Here is a 14,040-nt window from a genome sequence, read left to right as displayed (position 1 = left end):
GGGACTGTTCTTCCAGTCTGTCCAGACCTCGTAAAGAACATCCTGGATCAATATCAATTAAAAAGTCTTGCTGCCACATTATCCATAAACTGAAAAATAATGAAAAAAATCCCCAAATATTAAAAAAAAAAATTAAATGCTCATAGAAATTTTCCCTTTTAACTAGACTCCCCAAACCTCTCTAATTAACTGTACAAGTCTTGAAAACTTGAAGAAATTGTAGTAGAGACAGGGTTCATTAGAGCTTTCTCTGCTTTTATGAGCCACATGGTGGATTTGGTGCTTAGCCCATGAACATCAGATACTGAGAGGAGGCTGAAAAACCTCTCAAGGATTTAAAGACAGAAGTAAATGCCAAAGTGTATTGGAATGTTAATGAGCCCAGCTGAGGGCAATTAATGACAAAGTTTCCTCAGGGACTTGTTAGAGCTCTCTCTGCCTTGCTCGTCTCCCTGAGATCCCCAGGCAGAGCCCTCAGCCCTGCTGCGTGTGCAGAGGAGCTGCTCCTGGGCAGAGCTGTCTCTCTGCAGCGCTGCCGCTGCCATGAGCTCCCTGTGTCCCAGGAGCCCAGCCCAGCTCAGCAGCACAGGAGCAGCCCAAGGCGCTTTAATGACCCCTCTGGTGGGTTTGGTGCTGAGTCCATGAACATCAGATGGTGATGGGAAGTTGAAGAAACCTCTCAAGAAGTCAAAGTCAGATTCTAACTCCAAGATGCAAACCCTCCTGAGGAGGAGGGCTCTGTTCATCCTCCTCCACAGACAAGAAACTGAGAATACCATCCTGCCAGATCCTGTCTCCTGCAGGATGTGCCAGCTTCAGGAGATCCCTCCAGGAACTGCAGCTGCATTGCCTCATAGCCAGAGACTTACTGTGTCAAGGACTGTGAAGATTTCTCCTTCCATGAACTCTCAGCATCCTCCCACCCCACGTTGCCTTCTACCTCTGTCTGCCACGGAGCTCAGTGCAGACGGTCCATGTGCTGTCACAGAGTCCCCAGGAGGTACAGGAGCTGCCCGGCCCCCTGTCTGCGAGGCCGAAGGAGCAGCCCCTGCAGCCCTGGGTGCAGCCGTCGGGCTGGGGGTGTCTCGGGGGCACCACAGGGATGTGCCGGGCACGGCGCCAGGAGGAAACCACAGACTTCCTGCCCGGGTGCTGCGGGGGGAGCGCGGGGGCTGTGGTTTGTGCACCTGCAGGCTGCAGCTCTGATCCACCCGTGGGGAATAACGGCCCCTCGGTGACTCGCTGACAGTCAGGGACATGTCCGAGCCTCTGGGCTGCACATCAGCTGCCAGGACAGGGACGTGTCCCAGCTCCAGCTCCTGTGAGGGACCTTCCACGGGCTCTCCATGGAGCGGTGGGTGAGCCAGCGCTCCTGGGATGGGGCTCTGCCCTGGGCTAAGGCCCTTTCCCAGCTGCTGCTCCCCGCACAGTGGGCTCTGTCGCAGGGACAGGGGCTGTTTCCTTCCCTTCCTGACACAGCCCCGGTGCAGTCCCAGCCCCCTGGGTCTTATGGCACAAGAATGGTTGGACACTCACACGTTGGGCTCTTGGATGTGCCTGTCACAGCACATGCTCAGTGCTCCTGGTCCATTCCGCAGTGCTCAAGGAGTGAAAAATCTGTTTCCCCCAATACAGCTGGTTCTGTCCTGTGATGCTCCACCACCACAGTGATGTGACACCTGCAGCAGAGCCGTCCCTCATATATGGTCATGAATGGTGCTGGAGAAGTTCATTGGAGGACTGGGCCGTGTCAGAGGGGAGATAGCTCCCGATAATGTCTAAAAAGGTGTCGCTGCTTTGATTGGCTCCTCCTGTAGCTGGGCTGGCATCTACAGACATATATTGCCCTCCCATCATCATTGTTCCCACGAGTCCCTGGAGCTGTGGCAGGGAGCACGGCACAGAGGGCTGTGCCATCAGGGCAGGAGGCTCAGGATGGGCACAGAGAGACTCCTGTCCCCTCAGACACTGTGGCTGCTCTTCTGGGTACAGCTGTGCAGGGGTAAGTGCTGACTCCTTTGTCCCACCACCCAGGGCCAGTGGGTACCAGTGTGGTCATGAGGATCTGTCTGGGAATGGGGTTTCTTTGCAGGCATTACTGAGACAAGGGACAGAAGGTACTCAAATCCGTGGAATCTGTGCCCTTCTCTGTGCCCATCTGGGTGGGAGAGAGTATCTCCTTTTCAAGGGCTCCAGTGTTTAGGGCAGTCAGTGCACAGCTGGATTCAAAGACCCCCTGTCCTGGGGTACCCTTTTTGGAGCCCCTATTCCCCAACACTCTGCCTCTGGAGCAGGCCTCACTGGCGATGGCAGCACTCAGAGTTACCCTGGGCACTGCCAACCTCTGGGGTGCCCCAGAAGGTTTGTGTGCTGCTCACCACTCCTTGTGCCAGGGGAGACTTGACCCCACGAGGGTAGTTTGTGCCCCACAGAGAGAAGAGGACAGGGACATATTCAGTAGATGTTCTTTGTGAGGGGCCTGGCTCAGTGTAGTGGCTGCACTGATGCCAGGGCAGAGGAGGGGATGTGGGTGGGAGGATCCTCTGGATGGTCTCAGTGGGAACAGAGGAAGCCCTGGGGATGGGTTTGGATGGTGACAGGGCATGCAGTTTGCATGGGAAGCTGCTGGCCTGGGTACATGGGGCTGTTGCGGGTGTGCTAGGCTGCAGAGGAGTGGGTGCCCAGTGCAGAGCTGGGCAGTGTGCGGGTGGGCTTGGGTGCGGGGCAGGTGGCTATTGGGGTGGGAAGAGGTGCTTCGTGTGGTGGGGTGGAGAATGACCCAGCAGTGCTGGATCTGGCACCCCAGCCTTGCAGAGCTGTGGGGACAAAAGGGACCCTCACACTGCACTGGTGACAGACTTGGCCCAGGCAGGAGGTTCCCCCAGACCTCCAGCACTGGGACTCGACACTCTCCTGACTCACCCCATGTTGGTGTTTGAAGGTGCCCTGGAGGTGAGGCTGGCGGACGGTGGCAGGCGCTGTGCTGGGAGAGTGGAGGTGAAACACCAGGGACAGTGGGGGGCCGTGTGTGACGACTACTGGGGCATGAACGATGCTGCAGTGGTTTGTAAGCAGCTGGGCTGTGGGTCTGCTGTTGGAGTCCACTGGCTTGGCAAATTTGGGCCAGGATCTGGCCCCATTTGGATGGATGATGTTCGCTGTAGTGGCACCGAATCTACCTTGTCTGACTGCAAACACAAAGGATGGGGTGATCATGATTGTGGTCATACTGAGGATGCTGGAGTGACATGTTCAGGTAAGGGGTCAGCATGTTCCCCACTTTGGGACTGTGATGGGGGAAAAGACTGGGCTGTGCTCTCAGGGAGCAATCAATATGCTGGAGCAGGGCCCAGTGTGACCAACCACACTGTGAGCTGGGACTATAACTGCTGGTGTAACCGGTCCCTGCGGAAAGCTGTGTGAGCACTGCAAGGACAGGACGCCACGCAGACAGTGCTGACCAGCCCCTCCTGCCTGCCCACAGCTCCTCACACTGACCCATTAAACAGGGTCTTTGCCAGCACTTACTGACACTCATCTCTGCCTGCTGTCACCCTCTGAGGCAGTGTGAGGACACATGCAGGTGTCCTGCCCCCCTGCCTGGCCATTGTTCTGGGACCTGTGCACCTCTGGGCAGACAGAGCACGATGTCCCTGGCTGAGAACACCCTACTCGAGCAGGCATGGGAGGGGTCTGGGCAGGCACCAGCTGTGATAACAGCTGCTCCATTTCTGTGCTCTGGGACTTCCCCCACCTAAAAGGAACCTCCCAACACCCCAGGAACACCATGGGATCATAGTGTGCTACTGGTTGCACCGAGGTGATGATGGTCCTGCCTGGCCCCAGGGTGTGCAGGGGCTGAGCAGGCTGCATCAGTTGTCATCACCTGGGCCAGTTCTCCTGGACCCCAAGTGCTCACACTGCTGCAGTGCTGGGTGGGCAGTGCCAGGCAGCGCAGAGAACCTTGTGTGGGAGCACTTTGCCTGAGCAGTACCTGTGGCTGAGTGTGCGGCAGACACATACCTTGAGAGCTCAGATGGTGTAGGGAAGGGGTGCAGGCGTCTTGGAAGTGTTTGTGTCACCAGCACTCCCCAACAGCTTCCTCTGGGATGTGCAATGGGCAGTTTGGCCACAGCATGCTTGGAGGTGATGCGGGATGTGGGCACATAACTGCCTGACAGCTCTGGGAACTCCCAGTTCTTTTGTTGCTTTTATTCTTTTTTTTTTTTTTCCCCAGGATTTGTCCGTCTGGTGGGCGGGAAGAGCCGCTGCTCAGGACGTGTGCAGATCCGTGACAAGGACCAGTGGAAAACTGTTTGTGATTCACACTTTGGCCCCAAAGCCGCTGACGTGGTCTGCAGGGAGCTGCGATGCAGCGTGGCCCTGCCTACGGCTGGAGGAGGTCACTTTGGAGAAGGGGCTGGTCCCATGTGGGATGGAGAGCTGCAGTGTGTGGGGAATGAGTCCCTCCTGTCCTCCTGCCCCAAGGGGTCCCCCAGGGACCAGGCCTGCACCCAGATGAACAGCGCTGCTGTCACCTGCACACGTAAGGACTCAGGGTGGGGTGTTGAACACTGGGGTGAGCCCCAACCTGAGCAGGGGACGGTTTGTGCTTGTGGAGATAAGGGAACTGGAGCATCACTTCCCACAGGCTGGCAGAGGGGTGACTTTCCTGGGGGATGATTTACAAGGACGTGGCTGGGCTGATGGCCCAGGACCAAGTGGGATCGTGGGCTGGGAGGGCTCTCTGGGATCATCATGTTGCTATATGGGAGATACACAAAGGCCTGAGATGATGAGCTGTGAGGTGCCCAGGGCAAACTGTGTCCCAGGGGAGCTGGGGGTCCTGGCGACAAGCATCAGTGTGTGCTTGGGAAACCCATACAGGCCTCTTCTCAGGGTTCTGGCTGGGGAGGAGTGGGTGCTCTAGGTGGGCCTGGGCCAGGGGCCAGTCGAAGGGGCTGTTAGGGTAGAAGGAAGTGCTGAAGGCTGTGGGGCCACAAATGACCCAGCGGTGCTGCAGCTGGTCACCCCCAGCCATTGCACAGCTCATGTGGACAGAAGGGACCTCTGTACCACCCTGGAGACAGACTGGGGGTGGGTGGGCTCCCACCCTGACACCCACAGTGCTAGGGCTTGATGCTGTTCTGACTGCTGCTGTGTCAGTTTTTGAAGGTGCTGTGGAATTGAGGCTGGCGGATGGTGGCGGGCACTGTGCTGGGAGAGTGGAGTTGAAACGCCAGGGACAGTGGGGAACTGTGTGCGATGACAACTGGGGCATGGAAGATGCTGCAGTGGTTTGTAAGCAACTGGGCTGTGGATCTGCTGTTGGAGTTGACCAGGATGGTTATTTTGGGCCAGGATCTGGCCCCATTTGGACTGATGGTGTTGACTGTAATGGCACCGAATCTGCCTTGTCTGACTGCACACTTGGAGGACTGGGTAACTATAGCTGTGATCACATTTACGACACTGCAGTGATGTGTTCAGGTAAGGGGTCAGCCTGTTCCCTGCTTTGGGGCTGGGATGGGGGAAGGGACCTGGCTGTGCCATTAGAGAGCAATAAGCATAAGCCAGAGCAGGTTCCACTGATGCTAGTTGAACTGCTTAGTTGTATTGTCATTGCTCATGTCCCCAGTCCCTGGGGAAAGCCCAGAGGGTGCCTACCCCAGGGTGAATTAACCCTGCCTCAGTGTCTTCCCCAGTCCCTGGGGAAAGCCCAGAGGGTGCCTACCCCAGGGTGAATTAACCCTGCCTCAGTGTCTTAGCTCTGCCTCAGTGTCTTGGGCTGCACCTGAATCCTCCATCCTTGCCCTGGGGTGTCCACTGATCTCCACTAGTCCCCACCCATTCTTCCAGTTCCGAGCTAACAAGGCTGAGGATCCCCATGCTGGAAATACCATGAGGGGACTTGCCCAGTACCCCACACCTTGGAGGAAGAGAATGAGCTGTCTGGTCACGCTGGGTTGTTCCCCCTCAGAGACATATGTATCTTGACGGCCCTGGAGGGACTTTTCAGAGAGCACGAGTGCTGGGCCCTTGGAAGTGGAGACGGCAGCAAACAGCCTCTCACTGCCCATCCCCAGGGTTTGGCTGTGTGGTCCTGCACCGTGAGGCTTAAGGTGCTTGGCAGCTGCTTGATTCTGTCTGCTTCTCCTGCATCACCACATGCACAGGCTGGTACTGGGATGTCCCTGGGGAAAGCTGTGTGAGCGCTGCAAGGACAGGACGCCATGCAGACAGTGCTGACCAGCCCCTCCTGCCTGCCCACAGCTCCTCACACTGACCCATTAAACAGGGTCTTTGCCAGCACTTACTGACTCTCATCTCTGCCTGCTGTCACCCTCTGAGGCAGTGTGAGGACACATGCAGGTGTCCTGCCCCCCTGCCTGGCCATTGGTCTGGGACCTGTGCACCTCTGGGCAGACAGAGCACGATGTCCCTGGCTGAGAACACCCTACTCGAGCAGGCATGGGAGGGGTCTGGGCAGGCACCAGCTGTGATAACAGCTGCTCCATTTCTGTGCTCTGGGACTTCCCCCACCTTAAAGGAACCTCCCAACACCCCAGGAACACCATGGGATCATAGTGTGCTACTGGTTGCACCGAGGTGATGATGGTCCTGCCTGGCCCCAGGGTGTGCAGGGGCTGAGCAGGCTGCATCAGTTGTCATCACCTGGGCCAGTTCTCCTGGACCCCAAGTGCTCACACTGCTGCAGTGCTGGGTGGGCAGTGCCAGGCAGCGCAGAGAACCTTGTGTGGGAGCACTTTGCCTGAGCAGTACCTGTGGCTGAGTGTGCGGCAGACACATACCTTGAGAGCTCAGATGGTGTAGGGAAGGGGTGCAGGCGTCTTGGAAGTGTTTGTGTCACCAGCACTCCCCAACAGCTTCCTCTGGGATGTGCAATGGGCAGTTTGGCCACAGCATGCTTGGAGGTGATGCGGGATGTGGGCACATAACTGCCTGACAGCTCTGGGAACTCCCAGTTCTTTTGTTGCTTTTATTCTTTTTTTTTTTTTTCCCCAGGATTTGTCCGTCTGGTGGACGGGAAGAACCACTGTTCAGGACGTGTGGAGATCCATGACGAGGACCAGTGGAAAACTGTTTGTGATTCACACTTTGGCCCCAAAGCCGCTGACGTGGTCTGCAGGGAGCTGCAGTGTGGCGTGGCCCTGCCTACGGCTGGAGGAGGTCACTTTGGAGAAGGGGCTGGTCCCATGTGGGATGGAGAGCTGCAGTGTGTGGGGAATGAGTCCCTCCTGTCCTCCTGCCCCACGGGGTCCCCCAGGGACCTGGCCTGCACCCAGATGAACAGCGCTGCTGTCACCTGCACACGTAAGGACTCAGGGTGGGGTGTTGAACATTGTGGCTGGGGAACAGAGCAAGGACCATGTGGCCAGGAGTTAGGGCAGGAGGGATCGTGGGACCGTCTGCAGCATGAAAAGTGTGAAGAACCAGAAGAAAGACAATGGTGTCCTTATGGGCTCTCTGCCAGGTCCCAAGAGTACAAAAGCACCAACCCACCCTCTCTCCTCCTCTGTCCCCAGAGTACACAGGGTTCAGGCTGGTGAACGGCAGCACAGCGTGTGCAGGCACGGTGGAGGTCCAGGTTCTGGGGACCTGGGGGACCCTCTGTGCCTCCCGCTGGGATCTCTTGGATACGCACGTTCTGTGTCGTCAGCTCAACTGTGGGTTTGCTGAGTCCATTCCTGGAGGAGAGCATTTTGGGAGAGAGACTGGCCTCATCTGGAGAGAATCCTTCCACTGTGATGGGACTGAAGCCCACCTGGGACAGTGCCCAGTGGTAACCTTGGGGGCCTCACCATGCTCTCACGGCAATGATGCTGCTGTCATTTGCTCAGGTGAGTGCTGGGAAAATGGTGCATTGGCTCAACTTGCCCTTTTTGTGAGACATGGCCACCCAAAGCAGCAGTCCCATGGCAGCACCAGGCTGAATTTCTCCCTGGAGGAGCCCTGGCTTCCCCAGGAGTGGCGTGGAGGGCCTTCCCTGCTCAGACTGACCACGCTGCTCTGGGAGAGCTGAGGTGTGAACAGAGGCAGGCGTCTGCCCCAGGGCAGTGGCTTGGGCTGCGGCACCACTGCCAGGCCTGGGCTCTGTGGGATGAGCCCAGAACAGGGCTGCAGCTCTCTTCTCCATCCCTGCAGCTGCAGACAACTGCATCCCATCCCCACAGAGAGCCCTGCAGAGCCTCATCCCACCACCCGGGCAGAAGCTGCCCAGGTACCCCCAAGCAGCAGCAGACCTGGGTGTGAGCTGCAGAAAGGGTCTGGGCTTTGCCCTCACTTCTTGTCAGCAAAGGGCTCAATCTTGTCCTGTTTGGTCGGACAACCCCCCCTTGCCCTCCTCCTTGAAGGCTGCTGTGCTGCCCGATGCCACTGATGGCTGTGGCTCCTCTGCTCTCCCCAGGCCCAGCCAACTCTGCGTCCCTGCGGCTGGTGGGCGGTGGGAGCCGGTGCGAAGGGCGAGTGGAGATCTTCCAGCGCGGGACATGGGCCAGAGTCCTGGACAACCAGTGGGACGAGCAGGAGGCCAGTGTGGTGTGCCGGCAGCTGCTGTGTGGAGAAGCAGAAAAAGCCTACAACCCCCCAAAGCCTGAGTGAGGGACGGGCCCCGTGGGGCTGCGAGGGGTCCGGTGCGCAGGGCACGAGGCCAGCCTGACCCTCTGAAACACCTCCCTGCCCGGGAGTGCCCTGCTGGGAGCGGTTGTGGAGGACGTGGGAGTCATTTGCTGGGGTGAGCAGCGCTGCACGGGTCCCCAGATGATGAGGTGGGGGAGCAGCCACCCCCTTACAACAACTGGGGTTCTTGCCACTGTAGGGAGCCGGCGTGTCCGGCTGGTGAACCAGCCCAGGTGCTGTGCAGGAAGAGTGGAGATCTACTACCAGGGCAGCTGGGGGACTGTCTGTGACGATGGCTGGGACCTGTCTGATGCCACTGTTGTGTGCCACCAACTGGGCTGCGGAGGGGCGGTGGAGGCGGCCGGCTTCGCTCGGTTCGGGGAAGGCTCAGGGCATATCTGGCTGGACGGTGTGAACCGCTCCGGGGCCGAAGCTGCTCTCTGGGACTGCGCTGCCAGGCCCTGGGGGCAGCACGACTGCGGGCACAAAGAGGACGCGGGTGTCATCTGCTCAGGTCTGTGCTGGGAGCTGTGCTGGGATGGTTCCCAGGGAGGCCGGGATGCAGGAAAAGCCGAGCATGGCCAAGGCTGTCCCTGGCTGAGCCACTGGCTGAGCCCGGCCTATGGACACCCCTGCACGGGTGCCCTCAGTTCAGCGGGGTCCCTGGGGAGCTCAGTGTCCCCCAGGGTGAGCGGGGAGAGCAGGGGCTGTGTCCATCAGGGACTTCTCTCTGCCCTGGGTGGAAGGGGGACTTGCTGGCCCTGCCCTGCCTGGCTGGGGGCCTGGGGAGCGCAGGGGTGTCCTGGCTCCCACAGCCCCACACCAGCCTGTTCCTCTTGCTGCCTCTTTCCTTCCAGAGTTCGTGGCCCTGAGGCTGGAGAACAGTGACGGCTGCTCCGGGCGCCTCCAGGTTTTCTACAATGGGACATGGGGCAGTGTTTGCTCTAACTCGGTGACTCGTGACACGGTGTCACTGGCGTGCAAGGAGCTGGGCTGCGGGGATGCAGGATCCCTGGAAACAGGCCTGCCCTATGGCAGGGTGTCTGGCCCTGCCTGGATTTCGTGCAGTGTGGGGAGAGAACCAGCTCCTTCTGGCAGTGTCCCTCTGCTCCCTGGGACCCACGGTCATGTGATAACCTGCAAGAAGAGACCCACATCACCTGCAATGGTAACTCTGAGCCACTTGGGCACTGGTGTCACCCCAGGTTCTGCTCCCCTCTGGGCACAGCCAAATTGAGAGAAAGAGCTTGGAGGGGCTTTTCCTTTCCATGTCAGACTCCTCTGCTGCCTGTTGCACAAATGTGACCACAGCTCTCAGAGCCCCACATGTCCAGCAGCAGTTGCCACCCAGCAGTTCCCAGGGGAGGCAGAGACATCTCCTGGAGAGGTCTCAGAAGAGACCAGATAGGCTTCAGAGAACCTCCCCTCCATGGGCACCCTCCTGCTGCTCTGTGACCAAGATAGCACACAGAGGCACAAGCAGAACTCAGCTCTACTCTCTTCTGCACAATCGCCTGAGGCAACCCGTTCACCACAGTGTTTCCTTCTTCAGGAGGACGCCCAGAAATGCCTCCAGAGCCTTTGACCCTGTGCCCCAACTCCAGCAGCTGCACAGGTAGGGAGCTGCTCCTCCATGTGCCCCTCTTGCCTGGCAGGGCTCTGCTGAGTGCCATGGGAGCTTTTTGCCTTCTCCAGACAGGGAGAAGATCCGTGCCGTGGGAGGCGAGGACGGGTGCTCGGGCAGAGTGGAGCTCTGGCATCGCGGCTCCTGGGGGACAGTGTGCGATGACTCCTGGGACATGCAGGATGCCCAGGTGGCGTGCAGGCAGCTGGGCTGTGGCCCCGCGGTGTCTGCCCTGCACGAGGCTGCTTTTGGGGTGGGCCAAGGCCCCATCTGGCTGGAGCGGGTGGAGTGCCGGGGGACAGAGTCGTCTCTGCAGGACTGCTGGGCCCGGCCTGGGGACGGACGTGCTTGCCGGCATAAGGAAGATGCTGCTGTGCGCTGCTCGGGTGAGCGGGGGCTGGGACCCCTTGCTTGGGTATTGGAAGGGAGCTGGGGAAGGCCTTTCACCCTCTTGGTCCTGGCACAGCCCTTAACCTGCCGAGACCAAGAATGTTCCTGTGGTTCCTGTGGCAGCCTGGTGCCGAGCTGGGTGCAGCCTTGGTGGAACTGGGTGTCCTTGGGCCACTGCCCGTGGGGCCCTGCAGCTCCAGGACCATCTCCTGGGCTGCCTGTGCCATCCTGCCTGCCACCCAGAGCAGAGGCCCTGGGCCCTGTCCTGGCCTCCCTTTATAGCACTACAGGAGGGGAAATTTGGGTGGGATGTATCAGGGACACCTACGTGTGTCCCTGATATGGTGTGTTGGAGAGGAGGGTCCCTGGTACGTGCACTCCCACCCTCTCAGCCGAGCTCTCCTTTTCCTCCTCTGCAGCTACACCCAGGACAGCAGCATCCCCACCTCGAGCAGGTAACTTGTCCTCCCCCCAGAGCTGGGTATCCCTGGGGCCAGGCCCTGACCCGCAGGTAGATGGAAGGGGCTCCTTGCTGGAGTGTGAAACTCCCAGAAGGAGGCACTGGGGTGATTGTGAGGAGGCTGGGGAGGGTTGTAATTCCCTCAGCAGGGTTAAAGCTTCTCCATCACGCCCCTCTGGGGCTCTCTACCCCCTGCTGTCTTGTGTGATGGGGGTCAGGACTGATGTTGCCCCTTCCATGTTCTTGCCCATGCAGATCCCCCTCGGGGCCGTCCCACTGCCAGCGGGAGAGTCTCAGTGCCTGTCATCATCTGCATCATCCTGGGGGCCCTTCTCTGCCTGCTCCTGGCCCTTCTGGCTGGGCAAGTGCTCAGTGCCAGGGCTGGGCACAGAGGTGGGTCCTTCCACGGAGGTCCCCGGAGTGATGCCTCCTGGAAAGCCTGTGGGTGTCAGTAGGGGCACAGGCAGAGTTGAGGGGATGAGACTGTGTGCTGCCACCTGTCCAACACACCTCCCCATTGACTGTCTGGCTACAGGGCACCAGCAGCAAGGGGTGGAGAGAGCCCAGAGGTGATGGGAGCAAGAGATGGGGCAAGGAGAGAAATGGCAGAGCAGGACAGGGGTAGATGTTAGCCTGGGAGAGATGTTAGACTGGGGGAAATGTTAGCTTTGGGGAGATGGCCAAGGCTGGCAGTGCTCTGGGTAGTAATGGAGGGAGCTCTGGGACAAGGGAGAAGACGGGAGGAGCACAGGGCAGCAGGGTCCCTCTCCATGTCTGACCCCCTGACTGACCCTCTGCCCAGCCCTACCCAACCCCTGGCAGGGCAGAGGCCATGCTGTGGGCTCATGGGACAGACAGGGGCCAGTTCCAGGTGGAGAGAAAACATGGGAGCTGCTCTGGGGTCAGACATGGGGGACATGACCCAGGGGCCAGAGGGGCATGAGTGTTGTCTCTGAAGGGATGATGCAAGGGTGATGCTGCCCCAGGTAATCTCCACAGCAATGTGGCCCCCACTGGGGATATGGCAGCCATTCTGGGACAGCACAGTGCAGCTGTACTGTTGGAGCAGTCCTGGGATGGGCCAAGGAATGGGTTTAGGGGAGCACAGTGGGGTCCCATTGCCCCTCTGTCTGTCCCTGTGCCAGCCCTGCCTCTGTCCCCAGGCTCCAGGAAAGCTAAGGAGCTCTTCCCCGAGGCTGTGTATGAGGAGATCGGTTACAGCCCAGTGTGGGAGAAGCAGAAGAGGTTTGGTCGCTCAGGTGGGTGTGGGTCCTTCCTGGAGGCACATCTGCAGGACCCTTTGCCCTGGCCCCAACCCAGGGCTGGTCCCCTGATGCCTCCAGCCCGTGGTCCCTGTGGTGCTGGGGCTGTGTGGTCTGTGGGTAGAGCACCCAAGTCCTGGGCTTGGGAAAGGAGCTTCTTCCCAACCAGCTTTGCCCATCACAGCTGGACAGCCCCTCTCTTCCTGCCCCCGAACCCCACGTGAAACTTGAGGAGTGAGGGAAGAGTGGTGCTGGGGTAGCTCTGGGAGCACCTCTGAGACAGGGCTTGTCCCAGGGAAGCAGGGTGAATTCCAAGAGCTCCTCCCCATGCAGCCCCAGCTCTGTGGGTCCCCCTTCCCCAGCAATGCTGACCACAAGCCAGATCAGTGGGCTCGCTCCGTAACACCCGCTGCATATCTCTCCAGGCTCCTCTTCAGAACAGTCCCTTTCACAGCAGTCCCTGACCCAGCTGCAGCTCTACTCTGGGCACTATGAGGAGGAGCATGGTCTGGGATCAGCACCAGGTAATGGAGGAGGAAGGGGCTGATCTCCCTGGAGACAGGAGATGGATAGAGGTGTCACTAAGTGTCATTGTCAGAGATGGGGAGCACTTGAGTGTCTCTTGTGGTGCTGCCAACACCGGTGTCTCAGTCCTGTGTCCCTGTGCATTCTCTTGTTCTCTGTTCTGCAGGATGTATCTTCTCACTGTCACCAGCTCCCCTCTCCTTTCAAATGTTATTGTTCTGCCAGGGGATGACCCAGCAGATGGCTATGATGATGCCAGGGAGGTTTCTGACCCTGGGGAGGACGTTGCCCCTAGGCAGGGAGCTTGGGAAATGCCAGAGTGTGGGTTATCTAAATTCATATGATGTGAATTGATCTATAACATAATCTTATGTATATAATAAGTTAGCTAGTCTGTTGTACTGCAGTGGAAAATTACAGCGTGCTGAAGCAAGAACAAAGAACAAGGCTTACGGTGATAAACGGTGCCTTCTCCTTGCAACAAAGTATATCTTATGATTATGAAGCTAGCAACTGTTAGCGATGGGAACATAGCTTGTGAAACTTTCTCAGCTGAACTAACTTTGCACAAAGATGAGCTAATCAGTATGTAACACGTTAGCCTTAGACTATATAAATGTGTCGCCTCTGATCAATAAATGGGACATTTGTTTGCATCAAACTGCGTCCCCGTCTCTCAATCGCGGCAAATGGTGACCCCGACGTGATCTTCAGTGAAGAAACCGCCAGAGGCAGAAAACCACCTACCTGGTGGCGTGTCGTGAGTCCCGCAGAACTTGGAAGTGCTGCTGAAAGAAGCAGGATAAGCCGGCCGGCGAATCAATCACCCCCGTCTGGAATGTGAGGTGAGCTGCAGGAAACTAAAAAATGGGGAATCGGGAGAGTTCCCCTGAGAGAGACGTTTATGAGCACATGAAAACTCTGCTTGATAAGCAGGGAAGAGGAGCTCTTTCGGGACAAGATCTTAAGTTAATCCTTAAATGGGTGCAAGTTACGGTCCCTACGGTGACTGCCTCCTCAATTTTTACGCGTGAACTTTGGGACACTATAGAGCAGAAAAAATGGGATAGAGTCAGCAATGGAAATCATGGGACTGCCTTAAAAGACCTTAAGGCTGAACGATCTGCTGCTGCCGGAAT

General features: G+C 58.2%; 1 pseudogene across 1 annotated transcript; it reads left to right on the top strand.

Moving 5' to 3' along the window:
- Positions 1-2,925: 2,925 nt before the first annotated feature.
- On the top strand, positions 2,926-13,421 carry LOC309452917 (scavenger receptor cysteine-rich type 1 protein M130-like; annotated as a pseudogene). The gene is made up of 9 exons: positions 2,926-3,256; positions 7,548-7,862; positions 8,435-8,755; positions 8,840-9,154; positions 9,498-9,808; positions 10,336-10,650; positions 12,278-12,373; positions 12,802-12,900; positions 13,309-13,421. The product of its transcript is annotated as a scavenger receptor cysteine-rich type 1 protein M130-like (transcript).
- The last annotated feature ends 619 nt before the right edge of the window (positions 13,422-14,040 follow it).

Source organism: Streptopelia decaocto, assembly GCF_964273445.1.
Source record: "Streptopelia decaocto genome assembly, contig: HAP1_SCAFFOLD_58, whole genome shotgun sequence".
NCBI classification, from domain to species: Eukaryota; Metazoa; Chordata; class Aves; order Columbiformes; family Columbidae; genus Streptopelia; species Streptopelia decaocto.
The sequence above is the reverse complement of the archived record's forward strand: the minus strand, read 5'-3'. Positions and strand labels throughout refer to the sequence as shown.